This window comes from Nanorana parkeri, unplaced genomic scaffold, assembly GCF_000935625.1.
Source record: "Nanorana parkeri isolate BGI_ZX_2015 unplaced genomic scaffold, ASM93562v1 scaffold354, whole genome shotgun sequence".
In the NCBI taxonomy this organism is placed as follows: domain Eukaryota; kingdom Metazoa; phylum Chordata; class Amphibia; order Anura; family Dicroglossidae; genus Nanorana; species Nanorana parkeri.
Window position 1 is genome coordinate 711141 of NW_017306622.1, and position 7894 is coordinate 719034.

The 7894-nt window shown below is 48.5% G+C and overlaps 1 protein-coding gene across 1 annotated transcript in view; it reads left to right on the forward strand.

The window, feature by feature from the left end:
- Positions 1–330: 330 nt before the first annotated feature.
- The window catches only part of WHSC1 (Wolf-Hirschhorn syndrome candidate 1), a 74090-nt gene continuing 66526 nt past the window's right edge, over positions 331–7894 (forward strand). Inside the window, exon 1 of the mRNA XM_018558726.1 lies at positions 331–454. The gene's annotated coding sequence lies outside the window, so the exon portion shown is untranslated. The remainder of the gene's footprint in view (positions 455–7894) is intronic.

The window sequence follows — 7894 nt, forward strand, 5'->3', positions numbered from 1 at the left end:
TCTGGAATACTAGTTAATAACGGCCCGTACAACTTATACATGACAAGGACATGCCTGGGGGGACAGGCAGGGAAACCCGCTCAGTTCGTTCTATGAGGCCCTTCGGTCACCGGGCACACACGGGCTCCCCTCCAGCTGGCACTCGGCGCTGCCCGCCGTGCCCTCCTCCTCCAACGACGTCACGCTCTGCAAACGTTACGTTTGAAAATGCTCCGGCCGCGCGGCCGTCTCTCGGCCCCGGCCGGCCGGCCAATCAGCAAGCGGGAATTTTCCCGCGGGCAGCCGAGGAAGGGTGGGCGTGACTGGAGCCTCCGTGGGGCGTGCCCTCTAGGACGGAGGGGGAGGAGCTTAGACTTGCCGTGTGCCTGTCTTCTCTCCATTGATTGCCAGCCAGCCAGAAGCAGCAGCGGCAGCAGCTCTCACCTCAGCGCGCACATAAGGATGCGACATACAGGTCACTTCTTCTCTCTTCTTCTTTCCCGCCACTTGTCCTGCTCGTGTCTCCTATGTGTGTGTGTGTGTGTGTGTGTGTGTGTGTGTGTGTCTGTTTGTCTGTGCCGGCGGTGTCCGTGCTCAGAGAGCGGGGGAGGGGGGAAACCCGGGCCCTTCAGCGGCGGCTCCATCTTCCAGGGGAGGAGGAGGAGGGGTTGGCTGGGCCTGAAACTTGGCGGGATCGCCAGTGGCCGGCAATTCCCTATGTTTTATCAGCTCCTCAGTGTGCTGGAATATATTTATATAGGGGGGCGGGCCCGTGTTACAGATGTGTATGAGGTATTATTATGTTTATTATGACATGGGGGGGGAAGGGCTGGGCAGCTGTGTATAGTAATTATTGGAATGGTTCTCTATGGGCTTCTTGTTGTGTTCTATGCATGCATCCTGAGCCTTGCTGTGTGTCATTTATTGTTCTCTAACCCGTTATTTTATTTATCCCATCTCTCCATTCCTGCCTTTTGCTGGGGGGCCCCCTGCCTATTGCTGGCCGTGCTTCTGGGGGGGGCCCCCTGCCTACTGCTGGCTTTGCTTCCTGGGGGGGGCCCCCTGCCTACTGCTGGCTTTGCTTCCTGGGGGGGCCCCCCTGCCTACTGCTGGCTTTGCTTCCTGGGGGGGGCCCCCTGCCTGTTGCTGGCCGTGCTTCCGGGAGGGGGGACCCCTGCATGGCTGTGCGTGTGATGGGTGACTGCGTCTGATGGGGTGCCCATTGATGGTTGTGCTTCCGGGGCCTTTGGACTGTGTACAGTAAGAAATGTAATGGCCTGTTCCTTGCTGTGTATGGGCCCCTGCAGCTGGGCAGCTTTGTATGGTCAAAAATGAAATTGAGTGGCCTGTTGCTGGCCAGGCATTCGGGGCCCCTGCCTAATGCTGGCCGTGCGTCTGGTCCCCCTCTATCTGTGTACAGTAAATAATGGAATGGCCTGTTTTTGGTGGTACCCTGGCCGTAAGTTTGGCCTCCTGTAACTGTGTATATGACAATGAAGAAAGTAATGGAATGGCCGGTTGTTGACCATTGACTAGGGCCCCTGGCTGCAGGTCTGGGCCCCAGCAGCTGTCTATAGTTGTATAGTTTTTTTAAGTAGCGATTAATGGAATGGCCACGCGTCTGCAGCCACATAACCAAAGTGATCGGAACCGCCGCCTGCAACTATACTGTCTATGGAACGTTGCTGGAAGATCACTTCTGCCAAACAAATCTGGGCTCTGGCGATGGGCCGTCACTTTTGGAAATTCATCTGATCTGTAAGGAGGTCGATTTTGATAAATACTTTCACACGTTTTTCTTAGCGGCTTCAAACGGGAAACCGGGTATCAGTTGACCCACCCTATGGTGTTAACCTGTCAGTCTGCTGAGCAGAATAACACAAACTCCCTGTGCGTGATGTGGACTAGCCTGTAAAGTGGACCTTTCATGCCAAACTGAAGGTCCAATTTTTTTTTTTTTACCTCCCAGTACAAATGGCTATTTGTGAACAGGTCGCCCTGGAAAACAAAAAACGACTTCTGCCCCTGAATTGCAATGCCTTTCTGCAGAGCAGGAAGCTTGATATCCTGTGTTCTTGCAGGCTGTTGATGTCCGAGCTCCGCAGAAAGCCATTGCAACCTCTCCCGTGTCTCCGTGATGCGTCAGAGGCCGAGCAGAAGTCATTTCAGCAATGGGCTGGAGGGAATTCTTGCAGGATTTGGTGCTCACAGCTCTACAGCAAGGCACCATGATGCCCCCCGAAGCGTTTGAGGATGGGCACAAGTATTTTTTTTATTTTCTGGGTGATCTCTTTTCAAGTGGTATCTGTTTTGGGTGTTCAGGGGGCCTGCATTAAACTGGACCTTCTATGACAAATAAGAAGGTAAGACAGATCTCATCGAATGTGCTCTGTCTGTCTTATGTTAAAGTGACTAAACTCATGAGTTAAATCTTAAAATTACATTCAAGTACCTTTTTAACATGTATCTTGTTTTGTGTATCACTCGGCTGTAAATCCTCTCTGAATTGGTGCTGACGCTGTCCTTCCTTCTGGAGGGTGGCTACTTTTGTTCCCCATGGTCCCTGTGTGTGTGTTGTAAAGTATCCACCGCTCCAAGCTCACTCCTGTAATGGACTACAATCTCAAGTTTAGTTTACTAATTTGTAGTGAGATTGTAGTCAATTACAGGAGTGAGCTTGGAGCGGTGGCTACTTTACAACACACACAGGGACCATGGGGAACAGAAGTAGCCCCCCCCCCAGAAGGAAGGACAGTGTCAGCACCAATTCAGAGATTTGAGGATTTACAGCCGACTGATACACAGATGAGATACATTATTAATGGCTAGGGTACTTGAATGTATTTTTATGAATTAAAGCTTGAGTTTAGTGACACTTTAAAGTCTACTGTGGCCCTATTATTCAGCCCCCAACGGCCACTGCCAGGAACTGAAAGATGGCATTGCACAAAACAATGGCTTGTGCGTTAAACCGTGTGGCTGAGCAATTTAGGAAAATACTTTAATCAAGTTTTATTTTTTCTTTAGGGCATGATTGAAGAATGCTCCATTACTGTCTCGTAGTGAGGGGACATCTTTGGCCTTGTGCAGAATAGTCTTTTTGATGGGTGAAGGTTCTTCTGGGTTCCAATCCATATTCTGTGGTGGCAATACTTTGTCACATAGCACCTCACCCGGGGTGGGGGGACAGCAAGCAAATATGGATTTCAGGCAACTGCATTGACAACAACTAGAGAACATCAATAGTCTGCGTGATGGGAAGGTTCTTCTGGGTTCCTATCCATATTCTGTGGTGGCAGTACCTTGCCACTTACCACCTAACCCAGGTTTGGACAAACAAATATGGATTTCAGGAGCCAGTCTGTCCAACCCAGGAGCATACAGCATTTGTTAAAGTGGCAGCTGCATTGATAACTAGATAATATCAATCTGTGTGATGGGTGAAAGTTCTTCTAGGTTCCGATTCATGTTATGTGGTGCCAATACCTGGTCACATGATGCCTAATCCAGACATGGACGTTCAAATATGGATTTCAGGAGCTAGTCTGTCCAACCCAGGGACCTGTGGCTTTTTTTTTTCCAAGGAGGCAGTTGCATTCACACCCATTTGATAACGTCAAAATTTAGGTGCCAGCTGTCGTTTTTAAGGAGCATTGACGGCCTGGCTTCTGGGATTTGTCCTGCCTTGACCTAACCAGAGCCACATACCCTGTTTATAAATAAATTAGTTTACCTACCACCCCTGTTCCATACTGTTTGGCAATAAGTGGTCTTCTCAGGACTCTTCAAAGTCTTGGCTTCCATGCTGATACAAGTTGGGGGTGATGTCCAAGGAGGGTGTTAGGCCTGGTTCACACCTGGGTGCTTTACAGCGCGTTCCTACGCGATGTGAAACGCTCAACATGTGAAAACCAATGATTGCCTATGTGCATGGTTCCCTTCTGGGCGTTTTACAGCGCGTAGGAAGGACCTTTTAAAAACGTCCTACGCTCAAATAAGTACAGGAGCTTCTTTGGGGCGTATTTGCTGCGCGTATCTATTAGGGTCCATTAGGATACAGCTTGATAGCCCTCGGAAACATTCCGTGCGCCCAGGTCTGAACCCAGCCTAAGTGTGAAGGGGATGACCTCTAACATGGAAGCTGTAGGTTGCCTTATGGTGTGTAATACTGTGTAAATGTTCTACAGGTTTGTGCCTTCCCCTCTGTAAAGGGAACCTCATAATCCAGGGTGCCTTGTCCCCCAAATTGCAACTTTTTCTGACATTGGCACTTTTCTTACTAAGTTTTTGTTGGTTTGTTGTGATGGGTAGGCTCACCAGCCATTAGCAAAGCGAGGGTGGGTTATAGAGCCTGCATCAGGAGTTGGAGGGAATCCTGTAGTGAGAGCAATATTAGAGCTGCTGCAATTGTCTTTTGAAAATGGAAGCTGTCTGGCTGTCATGATGATCCTGCAGCTTCTGTATTTGAGTTGCTGACCTGAAATGAGTATGCGGATGAAGTTGTGACTTTGCTTGCTACATGCCTGTTCCAAGTGACTCAAACATGTTTTCAGAATGAGCTCATCGGTGACCACTTTCATATATCCTTCCATGACTAGGAACGGGGCCCTGCGAAGAAAAGTGTGCAGACCTGCGATGAAAGCAGATCTTGCAGGAGAACACAAGGGCCGCTCTTTACATCAGGGCCTCGTCCTCTTGTTAGATCGCCATATACTTGATGTACAAAAACATTCCTTTTGGGGTATAAAAGTTAAAAGCCATCTCTGGGTAAAGTAACCCTGCACTGCGAGGGTTAAGTGCTTGTTTTTGTCTAGGACTGGAGTGAAGCAGGTTTACTCACCTGATCCCTGCTCCCTCTGGGCCGCTAGATCAGTCCCCACAGCCTCTTCTCACCTGCACTGTGGTGGTCTATGGACTGCTGACGTCACATCTAACACGGGTTCTATAGACCTTTGTTCAGCTTGGTGGAAGGTCCCTCAGCATCCTCGTGTCTAATGTAGGGGAAGCTGCAGGTGGTGGCATCCCTATATTTTTGGGAAGATCATGTGGGTTGCTGGGTATCTTGAGTTGATGTTTCAGTGCAGGGTATGTACAGGATTTGGCATCCTCATTGTTCCCAGGGTCTGGGTGGAAGGTTTCTGACTAGAGCTGCAGCTAACGATTATTTTCAAAATCGATTAGTTAGCCGATTATTAAGTTCGATTAATCGGATAAACAATAAAAAAAAAAAAAAAAAGTCACTCTTGTCTCGAAAGTTCTCCTTCAGGCCTTGTTCATACCATATACAGTGCGGTCCAACGCGGTTAGCTGCTAGAACGCACTGTATTGCATCCCGGCCAGATTCCTGCGGTCGGGGCAGGAGGGGGTTTGGCGGTGCATTGAAGTAAATGGCACCCTGCCTGCAGTGCGATCGCTGGCATCAAAACGCATGGCACAACAATGCCTGCGTTCCGGTCCACTGCGATCTGAAAAAATGCTGCATGCACTATTCGTATCGCAGTGCACCAGAATACAGACATTCATGCGCCAAGTGTTTTGACATGGGTGATTGCACTCCGGGCGGGGGCCGTGGCTGCGGTGCCATTTACTTCAATGCTCCACCACGCTTCTGGATGCAGGAGGGCGGCCAGGATGCGTTACGGCTCATTCCAGCAGCTAACCGTGCTGTTTGATCCCTGCTGGCAGCGGGGATCGAAGGGGACACAGACTGCAGCAGGCTCACGGGGGGGGGAGCAGAGCTAATGCGGCAACATAGGAGGCTGACAAAAGCCAAATTGACAAATCCCAGGTCGCTATAGCGACTTAAAATTGCATCCGGGCACCTGCAATTTGTCGAGTCTGGTCTTAAAGGAGAACTATGGGGGTATGTGTTTTTCTCCATAGTTCTCTTTTTAGGGTCATGGGAGGACCTATGCTAGCCTCTTCACGTGACCCAATTGGGGAGGGGAGAATCCCTGCAGGGAGCCGTGACTGACAGACACCGCTCTCTGCAGGGAGACTATCGAGAAGTGAGTGGATCGGCAGCATGTTTCTGCTCCCCGATCGACAGCTTCTTTATCACAGGTTGGCTCTAACTATAAGGATGAGTGGAAATTGCTCACGTCATAGTTCTCCATTATTTGATGATGAATGTACAGGTTTTGCTTTCATTGCTGTAAATGACACTTTTGTGTCACTTCTCTTCATTGCCTCACTATAGGTTCACACCAGTGCAGTACGTTCCGGTCCAGACAAAAAAAAATACTGCTGGTCTCATTTTGTCTGGTCTGGGACATATGGAAATGCATCAAAAATGCATACAAACGCACAACTGCACCTGTAAGCCCATTTTAAGCTATTAAAAATGCAGCAAAATCGCAATGCACTGCGTTACAGATCTGGTCAGGAAAATGGTGTGAACCTGGTCTAAGAGAGGATGCTCTGCATGTGTTTCTGATGCCCATCAAGTAGTGCTCCTAACCCCTACCAATGTCATGCTTAAAACAATGCATTGAGCGGGATGGCTCGTGTACATTTGCACTTTTAGAAGAGTCACATTGCAGGAAACATTCCATGTGACATCTGGGCCACACCTTATATGTTTCATGCACTTTCACTTTGATTTCTTCAGGAGTTTGTGAGATAGGACTGTGCCCAGAGCTACAAGGCCTGTAAAGGAATATACCAAGGGTACAAATATGTGAGCTTTTATTGCACATGGTTTATAAATGAGCAATTTCTTGGGCTACCTTCCCTCCTTTACTACGCAAGCCACATAAAAAGCATGTGCACGTTGGGTATCCTGACATTTCTCTACCTACTCAGAGTATCGGGGATCAGGATAATGGCCTCGGAGCTTTAAAAATTAGTCAGTACCTGCGGCTTCTATGTTCTACCCTGACTGTGCTCCTTTAAAGTGGAGGTTTCTGTTTGGGGGAGAATTGTGAAGAATGGTTGTGTGTGTGTGTGTGTGTGTGTGTGTGTGTGTGTGTAACTTAATTATGTTGAGTCACAGACTCGGATACAATAATCAGGTCAGGATTTTTGACTTCACACTTCTGGTAATGCGTTGGTCCCATAAAGGAAACAAAAGCTTCCTTTACCATACCAGACTGAGCCAAATCTTTCTTCATTTGTGTCTCGCGTGCTCCCTCTCCCAGACACTGCAGCTTGCATTGGGAGGATTTGAGCAACACAGGCAGTGCTGCTTATTCAGAAAGCAGTGGACGGGACTTGGTGTGGTCAGGTGATGACTGACTAATAACTTATACGTGTGTGTGGCCATAGCTGTACTTTAATGCAAACCTGTGCATTGATCATGGCGGGCAAAGCAACAGATTTACTTTTAGGTCCCCTTCCCAGCAGCACACATTAGCTTGCCCCCTTATTGTCCTGCCATTCCCTTCACCTTCTGTGAAAGGGAAGCCCAGTGTAAGCTCTTAGCTGATTATGTCAAACAGGGCTAAGCACCAGAGATGTCACATGAGAAGGCAAATACGTTGCATGCTCCTGTGTACCCAGAAGTACACTGTAGTTTTATCCCCCCCACCCCTCTCGGATCGGCCAGGGGAATGGTGTCGGTGGTGGAATTTGGGGTTAATGGGGGGGGTGTTGGGGTCAAAAGAAGGGGCATGTGTTGCGGAGGTGAGCAGTCGCACACCACAGGGTCTTCAATTACAAATCCAATATTTATTGTAATCCAGACGGTGCTTCCCCAATACAACGAGAATGCCCTTACGCATTTCACCGATAAGGCGTAATCCTAGAGGTTTATGATTAAGCCTTTTTGGTGAAACGCATAGGATTATTTCCGTTGCATTGGGGAGCATGTCCGTAGTATACATTTATGGATTACAGTAAATACTGGATTTATAATTGAAAAACCTTGTGTGCGGCTGTCCTTCTTTTTTTTTTTTTTTTTTTTTTTTTTTTTTTT